Source organism: Ornithodoros turicata, unplaced genomic scaffold (genome assembly GCF_037126465.1).
Source record: "Ornithodoros turicata isolate Travis unplaced genomic scaffold, ASM3712646v1 Chromosome17, whole genome shotgun sequence".
In the NCBI taxonomy this organism is placed as follows: domain Eukaryota; kingdom Metazoa; phylum Arthropoda; class Arachnida; order Ixodida; family Argasidae; genus Ornithodoros; species Ornithodoros turicata.
This window is the reverse complement of record NW_026999326.1, coordinates 2,206,052-2,228,266: the sequence shown is the minus strand read 5'-3', so window position 1 is coordinate 2,228,266 and position 22,215 is coordinate 2,206,052. Positions and strand designations below refer to the sequence as shown.

At 49.2% G+C, this 22,215-nt stretch overlaps 1 non-coding gene and 1 pseudogene across 1 annotated transcript; both read left to right on the top strand.

Moving 5' to 3' along the window:
- Window positions 1–3,089: 3,089 nt before the first annotated feature.
- On the top strand, window positions 3,090–3,274 carry LOC135372968 (U2 spliceosomal RNA). Its single transcript, XR_010416190.1, has one exon. It is a non-coding gene; the product is annotated as a U2 spliceosomal RNA (small nuclear RNA).
- An 11,943-nt stretch (window positions 3,275–15,217) lies between these two features.
- On the top strand, window positions 15,218–15,398 carry LOC135372977 (U2 spliceosomal RNA; annotated as a pseudogene).
- The last annotated feature ends 6,817 nt before the right edge of the window (window positions 15,399–22,215 follow it).

The window sequence follows — 22,215 nt, the reverse complement described above, 5'->3', positions numbered from 1 at the left end:
TCAAATAAAAAAAAAGAAAAATTCGGAAACAGCACCAATAAGCATCAGCCATGATGACCAGAGTCAGGCAAAAGAGGGAAGCGTAGGAACAACACCAAGCAAAGCAGGGAACCTACAGCAGACATAGACACAGAACACACTGGAGACAACCACTGGGAAATGTCCTGTCTTGCCACTAGGCCAAAGTGTAGTACCGCAGACACGACGGTCCTCCAGTCTAGAAGACCGGCAGATGGGCAAATGAACTCGCAACCGTTCTCCTGTGGGGAAGTACGTGCAAGGCTCCGAAAGTGCGAGAACACGGCACCAGGCGACGAGAGGATAACCTATGCCCACTGGAAATCGGTCGGCCCTGGATGCGAGTTCCTAACGGAGGTCTTCTTCTGCCTGCACTACAGGCGGACTCCAGGCACATGGCGCAAGTCCCGCACCGTTGTCATCTACAAAAAAGGTGACCGGACAGACCCTACGAACTGGCGCCCCATATCGCTGGGGAGAACCATCGCCAAACTATACGCAGGCTGCTGGGCATCGCGACTGCAACTATGGATCCAGGATGAAGGAGTGATCTCAAAGTGCCAGAAGGGATTCCTCCCCCACGACGGTGTCTTCGAGCACAACTTTGTCATGGAGGATCGGATCAACAAAGCACGAGGAGGAGGAAAAGATCTGTGTGCAGCTATCCTGGATTACTCCAATGCTTTCGGCTCGGTCCCCCACAACGCCCTCGTCGACGCCGTCTACGGAGCTGGATGCGGCCCCGCATTTACCGATATCATTCGGGACCTCTATACGGGAAACTCGACCACCATTATAACCAACGACGGAGGAACGAACCCAATTCCCATAGAGTCCGGAATACGTCAGGGATGCCCGCTCAGTGGCCTACTGTTCAACCTTGTAGTGGATCCCATTATACGGAGAATCCAAGGAAATCACAAGGACCACCGCATCCTAGCGTACGCCGACGACATCACACCCCTCGCCGAAGACCCAACTACCCTGCAGGACGCCATCAACGAAATAGCAACCATGTCTGCGAAGCTAGGTCTACACCTCAACCCCAGAAAGTGCAAGACAATGCACCTATCCAGTGCGCAACCTACAGGCCTGAGAGACACGACATTCTCCGCGCTCGGCGAACCCATTCCAACGCTGCACGACTTCGAAAGTCATCCGTTCCTGGGGAAGCCTATTGGGTTCAACGCAGTGTCGTAGCCACGGGGGGGGGGGGGGGCTACGGGGGGCTCGAGCCCCCTACCTGCCACGGACGGACCCACACAAATCGTGCAAATCCGAGAACATAATATATATATATGTGGGGGGGGGGGGGACCAGTGTGACGATCGCGAAAGTTCTTGCAGTTCATGGCGCCTATCTAAGAAGCACTCTTGAATGGTTTTCAAAGTATAAGCTTTTCAAAATACTCCCAATCTCGTGACACCACCTCATTGGTCATGACAGCCTATACATGTAATCGTACTGTGAACGTCTAAATCAACTATTTTCGTTCCTTTTTTTAATCCTCAGTTTGTGTGTGCACAAGTATGTGTGTGTTGTCGACACAGGATCAGCGGGGGGGGGGGCGAGTTTTCGAATCGAGCCCCCCTACCTTGGAGGTCTGGCTACGCCACTGGTTCAACGTCCTCCGCAACAGCACAACCATCCAGAACACCACTGCCATAGCCGAAAAGATCCTCAACTCCATGCTTGCGCCGTGGCAGAGACTAGATGCCCTGAAGACGTTTATCCGCCCGGCACTCAACTTTGAGATGAGGATGGGCGTGGTCGGAAAGACGGAGTGGCAGAATCTCGACAGCAAGCTTCGCCCACTCATAAAGAAGTCTCTCTACCTACCAACAGGGGCCACCAATGACTACATCCATGACAGGAGGGTCGCCGGAACCTGTGACATACCCGTGGCTGCAGAACTCAGCGACCTCTGCAGAATAGACACTGCGTTCAAGCTGCTGACATCCAAAGATGCAGAGATACAAGAGATGACAAGAACAGCGGCCCAACGCACTGTTGAAGGGAGACTAAGACGTCCGGTTACCTCACGAGACATCGCAGACTACCTATCCGGGAATGGAGAGGGCGACTTCAGGGCTCCGGCAACACAACTAAGGAGCGTATGGACGGAGGCCAGAAAAGCATCCCGGAGAATGGAAGTGACATGGGAGCTCCAAGACGAAAGCCCCTACATCACGTGCGGAGAAGTGTCTCTCTCTCCCACGCAGCGCAAACGACTCCTCGCCTCCCTCCGCCAGCAACTCAGCAAGAGTCGAGCCCAAAAACTCCAGAGCCTCCCAAACCAAAGCAAAGTAACGGAGTGTGTCGTCGCGGATCCCGCAAGTTCCCATTTCATCCGCACTGGCGCCTTCACTACATTTGCTGATTGGAGGTTCGTGCATTAGGCCCGACTCAACCTTCTGCCGCTGAATGGGGCACGACCGTGGCAGTCCAACCGCGACAAAAGGTGCAGAAGATGTGGTTTCGAGAGCAAAACCTTAGCCCACGTCATCTGCCACTGCATGACGCAGAGTGCCGCCTTGACAAGGAGACACAACGAGGTGGTGGAACGCATCAAGAAGGCAGCCTCCGGCAGGTTCAGCATTATGTCCGAAAATCAGCCAGTGGGAGGTACTGGGCTCCGACCAGACCTCACCTTGCAGAAAGGAGAAAGAGCCATTATAGTCGACGTATCCTGCCCCTTCGAGAACCGCATGGAGGCACTCCAACACGCCCGTGAAGCCAAGGAGCGAAAATACCAGCCTGTGAAAGAAAACCTGCAGAGACGGTTTCAACGCGTCTCCGTCGAGGCTGTCGTAGTTGGTGCCCTTGGGTCTTGGGAGCCTGCCAATGATAGACTGCTGCGAAGAATGTGCTCAAAGTCGTACGCGAAGAAGCTGAAGAAACTTTGCATCAGCAGCGTCATCGCAGCATCTCGCAACATATACGCGGCCCACATCAATGGAGAACAGAGTACGAGACGACCAACTGCGTGTTAACAAGCATGACTCCACAAACCAAAACAATATTGCATCCTGACTGTACATATAATATATTTTATCAACTGTCTACTATGCATGCTATGTAATGTCATTAACATAGAATAAAATCTGTTCTTATCAGCTTAATATCTGATACGAGCCCTATTTGGACTCACGATATTAATCTTATTTTTGGCCCGAGACAGTGTGTCTGAAGCTCGCCTCGGCACTGTCAAGGGTTGCTCTGGTATTGCACTACCTCCAGGTGTAGCCCACCCGTCTCAAATAAAAAAAAAGAAAAATTCGGAAACAGCACGAATAAGCTATCTCTCTCTCTCTCTCTCTCTCTCCCTTGCAATTTCCAATCAATCATTTTTATCTCATGAGCCGTGATGCATTAGTACTAACACCCTAGTGTTCCGTACCCATATACCACGATGCCCAAACTGGCGACGTGCCACGCGCGGACGTAAAAGGCGAGACTGCGAGAGAAGCGAAATGTGGAGACGTGCAGTGTATATCTCTTCTCGGTCTTTTGGCGGATACAAGGGAGAAAGAAACACGAGTTCCGTCCACTAACATGTGCATTTCATGCAGTCCGACTATCATTCTAGTGCTTCTTACACGCACCACATCATGTTGAATTTGGCGACGTGACACCCGCGGAGGCAGATGCCGCGACCGTGACCAGAACGAAAGATTGACGTGTAATATTTATCGCTTCTCGGCCTTTTGGCAAAGATCTGCGGTTGTTATCAGAGCGTTTTTCAGCAAGTTTCCGGCCCCGGAGTACGTGGTTTTCACCATCGTCTCCCTGGGCAAGATGGCGACATCTTGCACCCCCATTAAAGAGTGGGCTTTCAACGTAACGGCGCCCTCCGGGACGTCGGTGGACGAAGTCATCGACTCAACAGCCGATGTAGTTGGACTGAATCAAGTATTCAGCGTGCAACATCTGGGAGATTCAGCTTTCCAGGTGGTAGTGGCGACGGCACCAGCCAGCCGCCAAGTCATTGGACAAGGCCTTCTACGAGTAGCAGGCCAAGATGTCAACATCGAACAGATTGGACCGCAGCTCGTCTACGTTACATGTAGGTACCTTCCCACGTATGTGGCGACGGAGCACCTCAGCCGTGCATTGCAGCCGTACGGGGAGGTGTTGGACATAACGTACGTAAAGTACAAGGATCGCCCAACTGTCCGCACTGGAGACAGAGTAATTAAGATGGAAATGAACGTAAATAACCCCGTGCCTTATTTTCTTCGAGTTCATGGCCACCGCGCAACATTCAATTACCGCGGGATGCGAAGAGTATGCCGAAGATGCAAAGGCGAGGGGCATTATAAGCAGGGTGTCGAACCGAACCCGAACCGAAAACCGTACCCGAACCGTTATTTTTGCCGGAACCGAACCCGAACCCGAACCGAAATTTTCATGGCGCTGCTGAACCCGAACCGGAGCAGAACCGTAAAAAATAATAGCGGTAACCGGTTCGCAACAAAACGGTTCGGACATAAAAGAAGTCAGCATAAGAGTTCCTCTCTATGCCCGAACGAAGGCACATTGGTATCATCATCACGCGCCTATATCATGGATTTCAGAAATTTTCACCTAGCAGTCAGACGACGACGTATAGTAAGTATACTTTCAGTGTCTTTTTAACACGATGAAGCGCAGTTCTCCTTGTGAGCGCCGCAGCTAGCGCCCCACGCACGCGGTGATGCGGCGTCTACTCTTCAGAGAAGAGGTGCCATCACTCTTAGAAATGAACTTCACCCCATAGCACGCTCCTAGCCAACCACCATCTCGAATGATATCGTTATCTGCCCTGATTTGTTGCAAACGGGAGGCGTACGCCTTTTTTGTGACAATTATGAACAGCATAAGTCACAAAAAGGCGTACGCCTCCCGTTTTCAACAAATCAGGGCAGATAACGATATCATTCGAGATGGTGGTTGGCTAGGAGCGTGCTATGCGGTGGAGTTCATTTTTAAGAGTGCACGCGGACGAATGAAACAGGAATGGAGTAGGCCAGTTATGTAGCTCTACAGGACGAATATGTGATCAAATAAGCGCCCGAGATTTCCCTTTACACGTGAGCAGTACAAATTAAACAAGTCAGAAACATGAGAAGTGGAGAAGGAGCGTACGCAGAACGGTGCCGGTTTGATTGGTCGTGGTTTGAAAAGTAAATGTGGTTCTTCTTATTGGTAGTGCAGTTGTGTCTTGACACATTGCCTTTGTGTTGTGGATCAACTAGTACACTGCTGTGAGCTCGGACAGAGTAAGGCTGGCGGCTTATTTTCGACATGCTTCAGTACCGTTTCAGATCGATTCACGCTGCCGGCAAGTACTGTCGTCTATATGTTACGCTGTCCATCTTATTAGGCTTCCTTTAAATGTAACTTGCTGGCACTGTGCGTGTGAAAAAAGAGATTTTGGGAACAGAAAGTAGCAGGACTACACCGCTTCAACAGCGTGGACTCTATTTGCAATAAGTGTTCATCCATTTCTCATTGCTCTCGCTAAAGGGCTACCTCACCTCTAGAGACGTCAATCCAGACAACAGCAGTAAGCTATTAGCCACGCATCTCCTGATAAAAGCAGTTTTATGGAACATATAAAACGGAAACGTTGAACCGGTTCGCGAACCGGTTCGGGGCTGCGAACCGGTTTGCGAACCGGTTCGATTTTTGGCGTGGCCGAACCGGAACTGAACCGGAACGAAATCAAAACAATGCGAACCCGAACCGAACCCGTATTTGTTGCGGTTCGACACCCTGATTATAAGGAGGCTTGCATCACGCCGTTTTGTGATCGTTGTAGTGTGTTCGATCACGGGAAGGAAGGGTGTACAGCCCGTTGCAGAATATGCAACGGCGGGCATGCGACAGCAGATTGCACAGTGCGGAAACCATATTCCGAAGTCGTAACGAGATCGCTTGTGGAATTTCCCCCTTTAAGAGGCCATACCAGTCGGGGAGCAAATCCGATTCACGATTTTCCCGATTCTAGATGGCGCCACGCTCGTCCTTATCACACCGTTCGCCACTGACTCACGAAATAATCCCCATTGTGCATGATTGACCTCGCGAGTTTAAGGCGGCCCGCGCCCTCTGCGCTGTTTGTCGAGTGGTAAAGTGTCGGACTTTGCCACGAAAGGTCCGTAGTTCGATTCGAGACATTCACGTCTTTTTGCTTGTCTCCTATTGCTACATGAGTACTTTGTTTTTATTTTTTTGTTCTTATATATTCATGCTACAATTATTGTTTTCACAAGTCACTACCGCCTGTACTGACTGATTATGGAATTTTTAGTTGCTCTTCGTATTGTTTTACTAGCGCATACTTACTGTATGCCGACGTACAGGTGTGATCGGGTAGTACGGACGCCGGTATCTCAGAGGCTCTCAATTGGCTCAATCTACCAGCGGCTGTAAATTAGGCTATAAACATCGCCTACACACTGCGCAACAATGCCAGTCTGGAAAATCTGCTCGAAACGGTATTCTTTTTTTTTTCTGCACTCGCTTACATAATAATAATAAGAAGAAGAAGAATAAATAATAATAATAATAATTTTACTCAAGAAAGCAAACTACAAATATAATAAAACAGGCCCGTCTAAGCGGAAAAGCTTGTGGCACTGGGCCTGAAGGAGTCAGCGGCATACAGTTTGACAGTACATGAACATATAAAGGTACCACATCCCATGATAAAGTTGCCGTAGCGCTTTTTTTAGTTTGTACTTCGATTCCAAAGAAAAACTGTCGAAGGGGAGGTCATTAAAGATACGAGGTACATAGCATTGCCTGCGACAAAGTCCATATTTTGTGTGTGAGAAATGCACAACAGGGCAGCATTCGCTAACCGGGGTCCTATATGAGGGGTCCCAAAAATGTTTTTACAACTTCAATTTACCTTGATAATAACTCTAACCTAATCGCTCTAACCTAGGTTCCCACCGGGGACGATTTTTCCGTATCCCGGAAATTAAAGGAGCGCCGTTGTGAACAGCTGAGGAAACGGATCATAGCCGATCAAGTGCTATCACATTATTTGTTTAAATTGGGATACGAGATTTTTTAAATTAATATGCATGCTAATGCACACTAAAACCACTGAAGAAGGAACATAAATGCGGTTACACCCACTGCGCCGCTTGCGTTGCGCCGATTACATCTGTTCTTTCTGTTCCTCTCTCGCAAAGTTTGCTGAGTGCAGACAATGCGGTAAGATTAGGAAGGGATTCTCCAACAACAAATAAATATTGACTATGACACGAGGTGATTCATCACTGGTGATTTTCCAAGGTCCTGATACCTTATTTCTGGCAGATATGTAAGCCGCGTTCTTTTATAAAGGGGAGTACTACAGAATACTGAGCGCAAGGACGCATTACCTTCTGTATTCGTATCAATGAAAGGAAATGCAAATGCCCACAATCCTGAGGCTCTGACTTCACGCTCGTTGAACGTGGATATCGTCGGACGTAGTTCCCAACTCAACTGGAATACTGGTATTTTCATATATAGTTCTGTTTTGTTGTTGGTGGCGGTCAGACAATGATGTTGTAGTTGTTGTCTCATACTTTCTATGTTGATGAACCGTATTTTCAATGCAATCAAACCGCAGTGAAACACCTGAATAAGTGGGTGTAGAGCTTTTATAACCCATAAACATCGGCCCAGAAAAAGACAAAGGACAACTTTAACACCTGTGTCTGACTGACAGTAGAGAAATACTATAGAATCCAGCGAACGATATCGCTAGCGAACTAATGCAGCAAACTATGTATATCCATTTTATGTTGCTTATTGAATGGAATGTAGATTTAACTACTCATTATTAACACATAAAAAAAAGAAAAAAGCCCCTATGTCTCCCAATTTCAACAAATCCGCAAAGCGAACGATAACATTCGGTCGGCTGGGATGTATTTCATCGGCTGTCTAGATTTCAGTTCTTACTTGCATCTACAGTCAACCCTCGTTTTATGAACCCTCGATTTACGAATTCCCTCGGTTTATGAACGGCGTCACAAGGGACCAAACTTTTTCCATGTATTTCTCCCTCGGTTTATGAACCCTTGATATCCGAATTGTGAACGAATTTTCAGGGAACGAACCGCAAAACCATGTGTGTTCTGACCTCGATTTATGAACGGGGTTGCGAACGCACGGGGAAGTACTGGGATCGCGTCAATAAAGATGAATAAAGGATGAAGGTCAAGCACCCGTGCAGTGTCCCACAGCCACAAGAATTCGAGATTGAGAACAGAGGATTGCACTTCCTGTGCTGACGGTGAACGCATATGTGAGCCGCTCGATGACGGTGCTTTAGTGAAGTTGTCAAATGATGGTACCCAGGGTGATCATAGTGACAGTGAAGATAACTAGCAGGATTGTTCTGAAGCTGTGACAGCTCGCTTAGCGTGGAATCACATCTACAGTTCGAGGACCAGGCGGACGAGTCAAGTTCCAAACTTCGATCGTCTCTTCCGTAGAGGATAAATACAGCTGAATGTATGGTGCAGAGCACAACGAACTGTTTTCACAAATAAACGTAACCTAGTGCATTTCCTGTCGCGATTCAGCCCATTTCTCTTCAGCGCACCTTGCACCTCGATTTATGAACGATTTTTCGACGAACGAAGGCTGTTCATAAATCGAGGGTTGACTGTATATTCCAGGGGCTTTTAATGCACAATTATTCTCACTTTACCCACCACACACTTTCTTTTCGTAGTAAACATATTGTAGATTATTGTTTTTCATATTCGCTGGCTAGTCTATTTGCGAGCACCAAATGCTATGCATTCCAGTTATTTGATTTCTAATACAATAGCCACAAAACTTTTTCATGATCTACACCATCCCATCCAGTGGTCATTCACTGGAGTGCTCACCCGGTGTCTCTTTGGCCTAGCCACAAAACTTTTTCATAATCTACACCATCCCATTCAGTGGTCATTCACTGGAGTGCTCACCCGGTGTCTCTTTGGCCTTTCCATTTTCAGCCTTCTGACAGTTCGGCGTTATGATTTTTTGGTCTTTTGGCTGTCGGCCTTCTGATAGTTCGGCGTCATGATTTTCGGCCTTTTGATAGGCTCAATCAGCCTAAATAAATGCATTGAATTTAGCAACAGCTATTCAAAAAAAATGAAAAGAAAAGGAGAAGGAGGAAGCTCCTAAAACCCCATGGACTCCATCTTTATGTATAAATGAACAAGATAAAATCAAAGGAACTTGACGCGCGACGAGGTCTCGGAGCACGATTTCCGTCTCATAATTGCGCTGATTATTACACGGAAACTTCAGTACCATATTTTTAGACACTGCTTGGTTTTCACAGGGTACTTCACATTACATTTACACCAGACCTTTCGTTCAGCGTAGACACTAGTTCAGCGGAGAATCCCCAGTGACCCGGAGCTTTTCCTTATCTTCCTCAGAAGTGCCTCCCTTTGTGCGCCGTGCAAAGACAGACGGGTACAGGTTTTGGGTCATCCAACGTGCAACTAGCAAGGATTGTCGAAAGATGGAAAATCCAGGGAACCGGTCTCGAAAAATTGCCGTATCTCAAAATAACGTGATCGAAGTCCCCGTTGCAAAATAAACTACTGTAAATAAATGTTATCTGGCTGTTTCTGCGCGGAAACTGCGAAAGCCCACTTAGACTAACCAGAACATGAAAATGCAAACACCGAACTTTTACTAATCTAATAATCAACTACCTAACGTGCTGTTCCGTCGCGTCCGTTTCATTTATCTCCTATTTGTTAATTTTATTTATTTATTTATTTATGTATTTTTGGAATAGCAAGCCGAATAGTCCCGTTTGGCTGACCTTTAGCCCGTTTTTTTTTTTCGTCTAATAAATATATCCCCCTCCCCCGTCGCTGTCGTTGGTTTTCCTTGCTACGCGAACGTGAATTTGGGTTCCGGAAAAGACTGTTGCTCATTGCGTGGGCGGAAAGAATTGTGCAGCGGCCGCTTGATCGATTTTTCTTATTGGTTCACGTGGAGCGTTCATGAAAAAAAAAATAATAATAAAGATAAAAATAAAAATAAATTGATCAATAAAAGAAAGAAAGAGAAACAACAAATAAAACTGCAGTTCTAAGTACCGTTATCCTAAGAAACATTTATCTGTGTGTAATCCGCTGGCTGGCTGTTTCAACATTCCGAACGTTACAGGGCAGTCCTGTTGAACGTTACTGGAATGTTTGCGAAGTCGGCCTTCCACTAACCGTAAATCCGAGAGATTATCGTCAGCCTTATGAGACAGTTGACTGAGTAAGCACAAAACCGAAACGGCAAAATCGAGCAAATTGACGTTTCATGTCAAGCTAACAAACTCATCTCACTTCTCTATAAGCGCACCGAAAAAAGAAGAGGTTTATTGGTCTCGGTGGTCTCTTGCACGGGCCGCGACAACGCTGACTCGTCTACCCAACGTCCCCCCCCCCCCCCGACAATGCTGGCTGACGCTAATCCCTTTACGAGCAGCTAAGTAAGCTTTTGTTCTGGTCTCCAAGGCCATGCTCAAAGTCCGCTGTCCATGAAAGTAAAGAGGAGAGAGGGATCACTACAGTGCGCGTGCGCATGGTCCATCCGCATGGTCGGCGGATGGATACGGTCAAAATGTTCCGCGCGGTTTTTTCTGTGCTACGGCTAGAGGGCGACACAGAATGACGCGGTTTACGGGGCTTTGAGACAGTATTTATCCGTACTCACTTTTCATGCTTTTTTATAAAAACGGAAAGTGGTAGACATATAAATTTGAAGTTTATCGATTCCTGAAATAATTCCAGAGAAAGTAAGTGAAAAGTTTTTTTTCGAAATGGCTATAGAAGTTTAATAAAACCTGTTCAAGGAGGGAGGAGAAAAATTGTGTATTTTTTTCTCATTCGTGACGTCGCCGTAAAATACATACGACATATATGAGAAATGCTGTAGCGTAAATAATTTCATTTCGTCTTCCTCTTTATGATGAAAGCACCCGCGTCAAAATCTGCGCGGCGGTTACCGAGAGAAAGCATAAAAACTGTTCCATAGGAAATACATTGGGACGGAGAGCTGGTATGCCCTCTTAAGCGCAAGGAAAGATAAAAAAGGAAGAACGGAACAAACGGCCGCCGCTGTTTCTCCGACCGTAATCAGCAGCGATAAGGGAGCCCCAGGTGCCGACGAAGATAAAAATGAACGAGAGCGGATACCTAATCTGGATGATGAGCTAAACATTTCGGAGGATGGCTCTTCTATAACTTCGGCCGCTACAATGTGTGAAACGGAAACAACTGGAAAAGAGAATTCAACAGACGACGTGCAGCCCAACGATGAATCTGCACATCACCCTCTGGCGCAGCGTCTGGCCAACCTGATTCCTCCGAGGCAGTCTCGTCCCATCTCAACAGCAAGTACTTCGTCAAGCCGGGTGACCGTTTCTACCGTTGGACAGTTTTCCCCCGTCGACAGCGCGGGAAGACCGGACGCCAAGAAGCTACTACCGTCAAGCAGTGACAACACCTCGGACGACAGTCATCACCCTACGGAAGTCACCAAGAAGAAAAACGTGATTAGTACAGACATCAGCATTGATGATGATGATGATACGTCAGACTCAGTATAGTTGTTACTGCCTGTTGAAGGTTCTACTCCTTATGAGTATAAGCATTGTAACCCTAAATGTACAGAGGTTTCGGAGTGAAAGAAAGCAACTAGAAGTTTTTCAATGGCCGAGACTGATAAATTGTGACTTGTTGTTGTTACAAGAAACAAATATTCGCTCGCTTAACGAGGTAACGAAATTTAAAACGCGCTTTCCTGTTGATTGTTACTTTTCCTTTTGCTCTGCTCGGAGTGAGGGAGTAGCGCTGATTAATTTCAATCCTATGATAATCAAAGACCTGGTTGTTCGCTTTGATGTTGCAGGTAGAGTACTTGTTGGTGACCTTACAGTTTACGATACCAGAATTCGTGTCATAAATGTTTATGGACCTGCATCTGCAAGCTTCTCAAATCACTTTTATAGTAATTTGGTTGCTTTTATGTTGGATCCACAGCCCATATTTCTCGTCTGAGATTTTAATTGTGTACTAGATCCTTGTAGAGACGTACGTGGTCCTGGGTTAGGTCGTCCTACCTACGTGGCTCGCGAACTTAAAAGACTCATTCAGCAGTACGCATTAAATGATGCATGGGTGCACCTGCACGGTAGCCGATTTCAGTATACCTGGTGCCGTAGACAGTCCTTCACACGGCTGGATCGCTTTTATTTCCAGTCAAGCACACAATATAGAATAAAGACGTGTAATGTTGTTGTTTTTTCTCCGGAAATGGGACACATTTCGGATCACCTGCCCGCGGTCACGACCATACACTTTAGCTGGAAACACAACATGACACCGCGCGCGTGGCGGTTAATAGCAGGCTGTTGCGCGGTGAATCACTCATGCATTAAGCGGAAGATAAGACCAAGGCCGAATTGAGCGACGCGCTCGAAGAAGGCGCGGCATGGGATACGATAAAGATAATTCCGTGTGATATTTTAATCGCGGCAGGTAGACAGAAAACGAGAAAAGACACCGCTGCTCTGCGTGATATTTGGAAACGAATGCAAATTGTTAAAAGAGGCGGAGCGGCTACGCTTCTAATCCAAGAGTATTTAGAAACTCAAAGGGAAAGATATTACCGTACACTGCGTCTGACCTCCCGAACTGCTTGTGTTCTTTTGAACAACAACAGACCGGTGAGGAATACGGACTACATGAGATACGTAAGGAATGGTGAAGTGGCTCAGAAATCGAACACACGCATAGAAGAAGTGCGAATGCCCTCAGGGGATACTTCACGGTCTCAGAAAGACATAGATTATGTTTTTGGGAATTATTTCAAAGAACTGTTCCAAACTCAAATGCCCCGGCAACAGGGATGTCCGCTGCTTTTGCTCGAAGATTTTTTATCCGGTCTGCCCCAGGTTCCACAGGAACTGGAAGAACAAATATACAAACCGGTTACAATGAAGGAGCTAGTGACCGTTTTAAACGGAATGAAGGCTGGCTCGGCGCCCGGGGAAGACGGCTTAACGGTGGCTTTTTATAAGCGGTTCATGTCAGTTTTGGGACCCGCATTCATCAAAGTAGTCAACGAGTTCCTGAGAAAAGGAAATGTGCCGGAATCGTTTGGGAAGGGACGCATTGTGCTTATTCCCAAAGGCAACCAAGCAGAAGCAGGAGACCCGAAGTCATGGCGCCCTATTACCCTCCTGAATGTTGATTATAAGTTGGTGGCTGCTCTTCTCGCGAGGCGTCTAAGAGAGGCACTCCCTTACGTAGTTTCCCCGTATCAGACAGCGGCGGTGCCCGGAAGATCAATATTTTCATCGCTTGTTTTCATTCGAGACATTATAGCGTACACCCATCCCCACCTCAGGAGCGGCCTGGTCGTTTCCTGGGATCAAGCGAAAGCTTTTGACAATATTGAGCATGGATATATATACAGTGTACTAAGAAGTTTTGGTTTTTCTAATCATTTTGTGTTTCTCTTGAATTCACTGTACACTAATCTGCAGAGTTGTTTAATTCTCAATGGTAGAGTGACGAGCAATTTCGATGTGACCAGAGGGGTGCGTCAGGGATGTCCCTTGTCGCCGTTGATATTTGTGTTATGTATAGACCCTCTCTTACGACGAATGAACCAAAACAGGTCGATAATGGGACTCCCCTTACCAGGAGGAAGTATTGTGTCTGCTACCGCTTACGCAGATGACATTGTTCTGTATTTGAGAGATGTATCCAGCCTGCTGAACGCCTTCGGTGTTTTTGACGAATATGCTCGATTTTCTGGAGCACAGTTAAACAGAGATAAAAGTAAGGCTCTTTCTATCGGAAACGTGTGTCCAGACCTTCCTGCTGGAGTAACCCCCACCGAGTGCTTGACCTTGTTGGGAGTGCATTTTGACAAAGCAAGGGTAGCCTCTGATAATTGGAACTTGTTACTGACAGAGTTAGAGGGGAAAATAGCCGTTGCGCGCAGCTTTCAACTGTCATTTCAGGAAAGAGCCTACTTAATTAAATCTGTGTTCAGCGCTAAACTCTGGTACGTTGCTAGAGTTGCGCGCCCGCCGACAGTGTTCAGCACGCGCTTTACGTCGTTGTGTTCCCGCTTTTTCTGGAACGGTCAGACTGAACTTGTATCGCGAAATGTGTTACGCCTTGCGCGAAGTGAAGGGGGTTGGGGTCTGCCATGCTTCCCAACATTTTGTACCTTGCTCGCAACTCGGAATGTTCTGAACATGCTTGATGATGTAGAGTGTTTGGCAAGGCCACTGGTTATGTATTTTCTTGGCCCACGCCGTAGAGTATTGATACCATGTGCCTTAGGCAACTTGTGCCCGAGCGCTGAGAGGACTCCACTGTTATATCACGTGATCACCGGCGTGTTTTTAGAAGTGCAACAGATGTTTCCGCAAGTGGCTATACAGGCAGCACCTGTTTCACGAATTTGCGAACAAATGTGTGCGAGGCGTGTGGACCCATTGCCATCAGTTCAAAATGTCAACGCGAATTGGATTGAACTCACACGTCGTTACTTACCGAGTGACCTGCAAGTTTTTTTATGGAAAGTTGCATCCGGCGTACTGCCCACTCGGGATCGTTTGGTAAGATGGAGCGTTACGGCGGTGTCCACATCTCCTAGCTGCACATACGAGGAATCAAACAAGCATGCGATTCAAGAGTGCGCACAGACGAGAACGCTTCTTACTTTGGTTACTAGGATGTTCGGGTTTCCTTGCAATCCCCGCAGAGGTAGACGTTCTAGGCTCGATAACCTAATCACAGTGGCGTCTCTCTTTGTGGCTTGACACAACAGGTGTATTTCAGTGGCGAGGCATAGACGACGTATGCCCATGCTTCCAGCTTTGATTCGCCTGCGTAAAATAGTTGTAGGTCACTTGGAAAGACAGCCCATAGAACTTGGTGAAGCGGTGTTTCTAAGGAGGTGGGGCACGAGATATATTCGCCTAATAAATGGGAAGGTGATTCTGAGGAATACGCCCGTTTAGGCCTCGCCTGACAGGGTGGACTACAAAGGTGTATATATAAACTGAATTTTCATCGTGTATTGTACTTTCATTTTTGTATACATATTTACTGTTTGTCGGCTTTTATTTGTTTGCTCGAGTAATGAAGTGACCGAATTTCGCATGTAAATAGTCATAGCGTTAATAAATATTCTGAACAGTATCTGTTCTTATCAGCTTAATATCTGATACGAGCCCTATTTGGACTCACGATATTAATCTTATTTTTAGCCCGAGACAGTGTGTCTGAAGCTCGCCTCAGCACTGTCAAGGGTTGCCCTCGTATTGCACTACCTCCAGGTGTAGCCCACCCGTCTCAAATAAAAAAAAGAGAAAAATTCGGAAACAGCACCAATATGCATCAGCCATGATGACCAGAGACAGGCAAAAGAGGGAAGCGTAGAAACAACACCAAGCAAAGCAGGGAACCTACAGCAGGCACAGAACACACTGGAGACAACCACTGGGAAATGTCCTGTCTGGCCACTAGGGTACACATTCATTCAATCAATCAATCAATCAATCAATCAATCAATCAATCAATCAATCAATCAATCAATCAATCAATCAATCAATCAATCAATCAATCAATCAATCAATCAATCAATCAATCAATCAATCAATCAATCAATCAATCAATCAATCAATCAATCAATCAATCAATCAATCTATCTATCTATCTATCTATCTATCTATCTATCTATCTATCTATCTATCTATCTATCTATCTATCTATCTATCTATCTATCTGTCTATCTGTCTGTCTGTCTGTCTGTCTGTCTGTCTGTCTGTCTGTCTGTCTGTCTGTCTGTCTGTCTGTCTGTCTGTCTGTCTATCTATCTATCTCTATCTCTCTCTCTATCTCTCTCTCTCTCTCTCTCTCTCTCTCTCTCTCTATATATATATATATATATATATATATATATATATATATCTACCTTGCAATTTTCAATCAATCATTTTTATCTCACGGGCCGTGATGCATTAGTACTAACACCCTAGTGTTCCGTACCCATATACCACGATGCCCAAACTGGCGACGTGCTACGCGCGGACGTAGAAGGCGAGACTGCGACAGAAGCGAAAGGGGGAGATGTGCAGCGTATATCTCTTCTGGCTCTTTTGGCGGATACAAGGGAGAAAGAAACACGAGTTCCGTCCACTAACATGCGCATTTCATACAGTCCGACTATCATTCTAGTGCTTCTTACACGCACCACATCATGTTGAATTTGGCGACGTGACACCCGCGGAGGCAGGTGCCGCGACCGTGACCAGAACGAAAGATGGACGTGTAATATTTATCGCTTCTCGGCCTTTTGGCTAAGATCAAAGTGATCGTAAAGAGCCGGCCTTCCATTTGATGCCAATACACTCTATCGTAAAGAGGCTCCGATCGTAAAGAGGCTACAGTTGGCAATACAAAGAGGCTACCTCCATAGGTAGTTATCTTGCTTGATGACAATACACACTTCGATCGCCAAAAGGTCTGAAAGTGGTGGCGACGAGTACACCTTGTCGTGTACCGCCCATTTCAGGGCGACTAGCGCGCCAGCCAAGGACAAGGCCCCTGTGGGGGTTTGATCTTTCTTCCCCCGCAGCAGCAAAGATTGGAATGACCTTCCCAAAGCCTTGGCCATCATCGATAATACAGACACATTTCGAAATCATCTACGTGCATTTATGTTCTCCTGATGTTTGCTGTGCATCATTTCATTGTTTCCATAGGCCAACTATGTACCCTCATGTAATGCCCGCAAGGGCCCTTGAGGTATTATTAGTAAATAAATAAATAAATAGATTTATTGCCCCTTGCCCGAAGCAGCTGTGGCGGCCCGTGTGTGATGACGAAGACGTACCTCTGCTGCCACGCGCTACGGCGCTGGCACGGCAGTTCTACCGGCACCGTCCTAGCGTGAGGCCACGCACATCTGCCCGCTGGGACATCCCATCATCGCCGGTCAGGACTCATGTAGAGTAACACCACCTCCTCTAGATTTTGGTGACCCGAACAACGAACACCATGTTCGGCATAATTCGGCCGAGCACCATCCCAAATTACTGCAAGCCCACCTCCGAAGGTACGGTGCAACGTTCTACCGAGGAACCGCTAGGCGACGACGTCAACTCAACGCGGCTCCACTCATCGCAACGCCCGGCCGCGAAACACCGTGGTTGTACCCATCTACCCAGCTCACGTCGCAATGGTCCCACACTCCACGTCACGTCGCCACACGCTTCGTGATGGTACTCCTCGGGCTTCCACCAGCGGCACCTTCCCGAGCATCACGCTCCTGTACCGGTCGCGGTACGCCGCTGTCGACCGCCCCACCCGCATCTGCTACGCTTGCGGTCCAAGAACCCTGCCCGCCTCGCCTTCCCACCAGGCTTCCATACAAGACACTGGCAGCTCGTCCAGATGCGGTCAAGAGGCTCCGGGACCAACATTCCACCGGGGACACGCACGGAGGCCACAGTGAGTTTTACTCCCGGTCTCCCCGTGCTTCACGATGGTCCTCCCCGCAGTCTCCTTGGCGACAACACTACGAGCCCAGCGCTCACGAACCGGTCGTGGTTCTGTCGCCCCTCTCTGAATTACTTCGGCATACCTCCCTCACACCGCCCCTGGAACCCGCCCGGTCAGCGCTTGCCCGCACCAACCATTCTGCTGCTACTGCGATTTCTGAACAAGTCGTCCCTGTTCCACGTGTCGCCCGTCTTCCTCCTCTTCATGTATCGACGCGGACCCCAACCGCTAGCTCTACACCGCTCCGCGTCTTAGGGGGGGAGTGATGTGGCGGCCCGTGTGTGATGACGAAGACGTGCCTCTGCTGCCACGCGCTACGGCGCTGGCACGGCAGTTCTACCGGCACCGTCCTAGCGTGAGGCCACGCACATCTGCCCGCTGGGACATACCATCATCGCCGGTCAGGACTCATGTAGAGTAACACCACCTCCTCTACACAGCCACTCCTCACCTCGCAGGTGGCACTAAGTAGGCGGTTTGCTGCCTACCGCCCTTTTCAGGGCGCTGAGTGTCCGCAAAGGGAGGGCCCTTTCTGAGCTTGGCTCATTGCCCCCTCCCGAGGCAGCCTGACCCGGGGTTGGTCACCCCGTGACCATGCCCCCTTCGCCCATCCTTGGGGAGAGGCGCTTCCCGTCGGCAGCCCGACGTGAAGCCGGCGACTTCACGCCCTGGACTCCTGCTGCCCGTGACGCCCAGGACAATGAGGACCTGCCGACCCAGCCAGATCATCCACCTTCATCGCCGGCCCCGGACCTCCACGACCTCGGACCTCCAGACGCAGACCTTCCTGACCGACAGAGAGACCCCTGCGGACCTCTACAGCCACCGTAGCCCCGTAGCCCTCTACACTACGAGAGGAGTCATCGCTTATGCCCTCTGTGAGGGCAATGGCTCTCGGGACCCAGACGACGGAACGGGGAGAACTGCGACAGCCTACGAAGGAAGGAAACGACCTTTCCATCTACTCCCGCTTCCAGACCACTTCCAGTGCACTGAGTCAGGGTGCTCCCGATCTTTCAAGGCTGAGGCGTGGACATCGCAGAAGGCATCATTGAGACGGCACCTGGAGCAGGAGCACGGAATTCGACTGTCCTCGTTTAACCACGTCTGCTCTGACTGCAATGCCACGCTCGGAAAACGACCACATCAGCAGATCGCTCTGCATGACTGCCCCGGCTCAAGCACTCCGGGCACCCGTGAGACAACGTTCGCCTTCAAATGCAGCCGGTGCTCAGAAAGCTTTCCCTCGCGGAAAGGCCGTCAGAACCATGAGGCAAAGCACCGAAGGCAAGAGGCCCGTTAACGACTGACTGCGCAATCAAGGAGGTCCCCCCAGCAATACGATGATGCACTTGGCGACAGCATTACAGATGTAGAGAGCACCGCTCTGCGCCCTCGGCTCAACACCGGCACGGACGAAGCAGAGTACGCTGCAGACACCCCGTGCTCCAACAGTGCGTCCGAAGACACCCAATCCACACCCCAACCCACTGCGAGCCCCAACCTGCAGCGAAACGCCGACGTCATGGATGACATGGTCACGCCATCTGAAGCTTCTCACTGTTCGACTCAGCCCACAGCGAGCCCTAGCCCTCAGCAAGATGCCGACGCTACGGATGACGAAATCACTCCTGGTGACACCCCAGACGACAACGCAGACGCTATACACGGTCCCGGTGACAACACTGGAGCAACCGGACGAACGGACGAGGCTGTATGAAGAACGAGCCACACTGACATCCCGGAGGATAACCCTGGAGTGCTGCGTACGTTCCTGGAGGAAATTAGAGAGCTCCTCAACGCCCCCAGATCGGACACAACCTGGGCATCCTTAGAAGAACTGCTCCTACGAGCCACGCAAGCCATCGCAGTGAAAATCAAACTGCCGCAGCAATCCGAAGAGTCACGCGGCCGGCAGCCAGTCAACTCCGACAACCCCAGAACCATCCAACGTCTGTACAGGAGGAACAGACGCCAAGCAATCCGACTGATCACTCAGGGCACAAACGAGAAATGCACCATCCAAACCCGAGACATTGAGAACCACTTCCGTGAGGTCTGGTCGCCCACCTCCGCAGACACGACGATCCTCCAGTCTAGAAGACCGGCAGATGGGCAAATGAACTCGCAACCGTTCTCCTGTGGGGAAGTACGGGCAAGGCTCCGAAAGTGCGAGAACACGGCACCAGGCGACGACAGGATAACCTATGCCAACTGGAAATCGGTCGACCCTGGAAGCGAGTTCCTAACGGAGGTCTTTAACTTCTGCCTGCACTACAGGCGGACTCCAGACACATGGCGCGAGTCCAGCACCGTTCTCATGTACAAAAAAGGTGACCGGACATACCCTACGAACTGGCGCCCCATATCGCTGGGGAGAACCATCGCCAAACTATACGCAGGCTGCAGGGCATCGCGACTGCAACTATGGATCCAGGATGAAGGAGTGATCTCAAAGTGCCAGAAAGGATTCCTCCCCCACGACGGTGTCTTCGAGCACAACTTTGTCATGGAGGAGCGGATCAACAAAGCACGAGGAGGAGGAAAAGATCTGTGTGCAGCTATGCTGGATTACTCCAATGCTTTCGGCTCGGTCCCCCACAACGCCCTCGTCGACGCCGTCTACGGAGCTGGATGCGGCCCCGCATTTACCGATATCATTCGGGACCTCTATACGGGAAACTCGACCACCATTATAACCAACGACGGAGGAACGAACCCAATTCCCATAGAGTCCGGAAATACGCCAGGGATGCCCGCTCAGTGGCCTACTGTTCAACCTTGTAGTGGATCCCATTATACGGAGAATCCAAGGAAATCACAAGGACCACCGCATGCTGGCGTACGCCGACGACATCACACCCCTCGCCGAAGACCCAACTACCCTGCAGGACGCCATCAACGAAATAGCAACCATGTCTGCGAAGCTACGTCTACACCTCAACCCCAGAAAATGCAAGACACTGCACCTATCCAGTGCGCAACCTGCAGGCCTGAGAGACACGACATTCTCCGCGCTCGGCGAACGCATTCCAACGCTGCACGACTTCGAAAGCCATCCGTTTCTGGGGAAGCCTATTGGGTTCAACGTCCTCCGCAACAGCACAACCATCCAGAACACCACTGCCACAGCCGAAAAGATCCTCAACTCCATGCTTGCGCCGTGGCAGAGACTAGATGCCCTGAAGACGTTTATCTTCCCGGCACTCAACTTTGACATGAGGATGGGCGTGGTCGGAAAGACGGAGTGGCAGAATCTCGACACCAAGCTTCGCCCACTCATAAAGAAGACTCTCTACCTACATAACTCGCTGTCGGCTTTGGTCGATACGGTGCCTCTTTTTCAGTCATGAGCAATGATTTTCGACGACGGTTGAACAAGGTCCTTACCCCCATGCCGACGCAGCGTCTGCGCGCCGTAAATTTGCAGCCGTTATCTCCTCTTGGGCGCTGTACTGCAAGACTTTCATTCGGTGATACCGTCGTCCCTGTTCCGTTCGTCGTTCTCGAAGCTTGCAGCTATGACGTGATCTTGGGTATGGACTTTTTGTCGGTCCACGGAGCGCTTATTGACTGCGGTGCCGCCGAGCTCCATCTTTTGCAGTTCCCGTTTTGTGACACCGCCTGCTGCGATGACATTTATACGCCTCCCTCCCTATGTTCGGGCCAACTGAAGCTGACCGAAGCTGTTGTAGTTCCACCCCAGTCCACCGTGTGTGTGACGGCTACAACCAGTCATTGCGCTCCCCCCTTATCGTGCGCTGCAGATGTCCTGACGGAACCGTCTAAGGACTTGCTGCTTCGAAAGGGCATCACGTCCCCCCGGAGCATTGCTGTTCTCCAGGACGACGCTGCGAAACTTTGGTTGACGAACACTGGATGGATACCGGAAACCCTCCCCGAGTGTATCGTCGTCGCCTCGTTTGATTTTCTTCCTCACTTTCCCGGTGCTGACGAAAACGGCGGTGACGTTGCGGTCGTACACGTTCCCAACCCCGCAGTGACCTCTGGTACATCCACCGTGTTTGAACGTTCCGACAGGATGATGGCAATGGTCGAAGCCGATTTCCTCCCGAGTCAGCGCGACGAACTTTTACATGTCCTCGAGGACTACCACCACATCTTTGATTTTGATCGGAAGCAGGGTCGGACTTCTCTTGTCCGGCACACAATCGATACACAAGGCCACCGTCCCATCCGCCAAAAGCCCTACCGTGTCTCTCAGAGCGAACGCCTTGTCATACAACAGCACGTCCAAGAAATGGTGGAGAGCAAGGTCATCGAGCCGTCCTGCAGTCCGTGTGCTGCTCCTGTTGTCCTCGTCAAGAAGAAAGACGACTCTTGGCGTTTTTGCATAGACTTCCGAAAGCTCAACAAGATCACTAAGAGAGACACTTACCCCATGCCGCCCATTGACGATGCCCTTGATTGCCTGCAAGGTGCCCAATACTTTTCATCTATAGACATGCGCTCCGCGCCCTATTAGAAAAATCCATAACTTTCCATACAGAATATGTATGGATTGGTATGGATTCTTACGACTTTGAACGGAAAGGATATGGAAAGCTACAGAATGGTATGACTTTGTATGGAATTGGTATGGAGC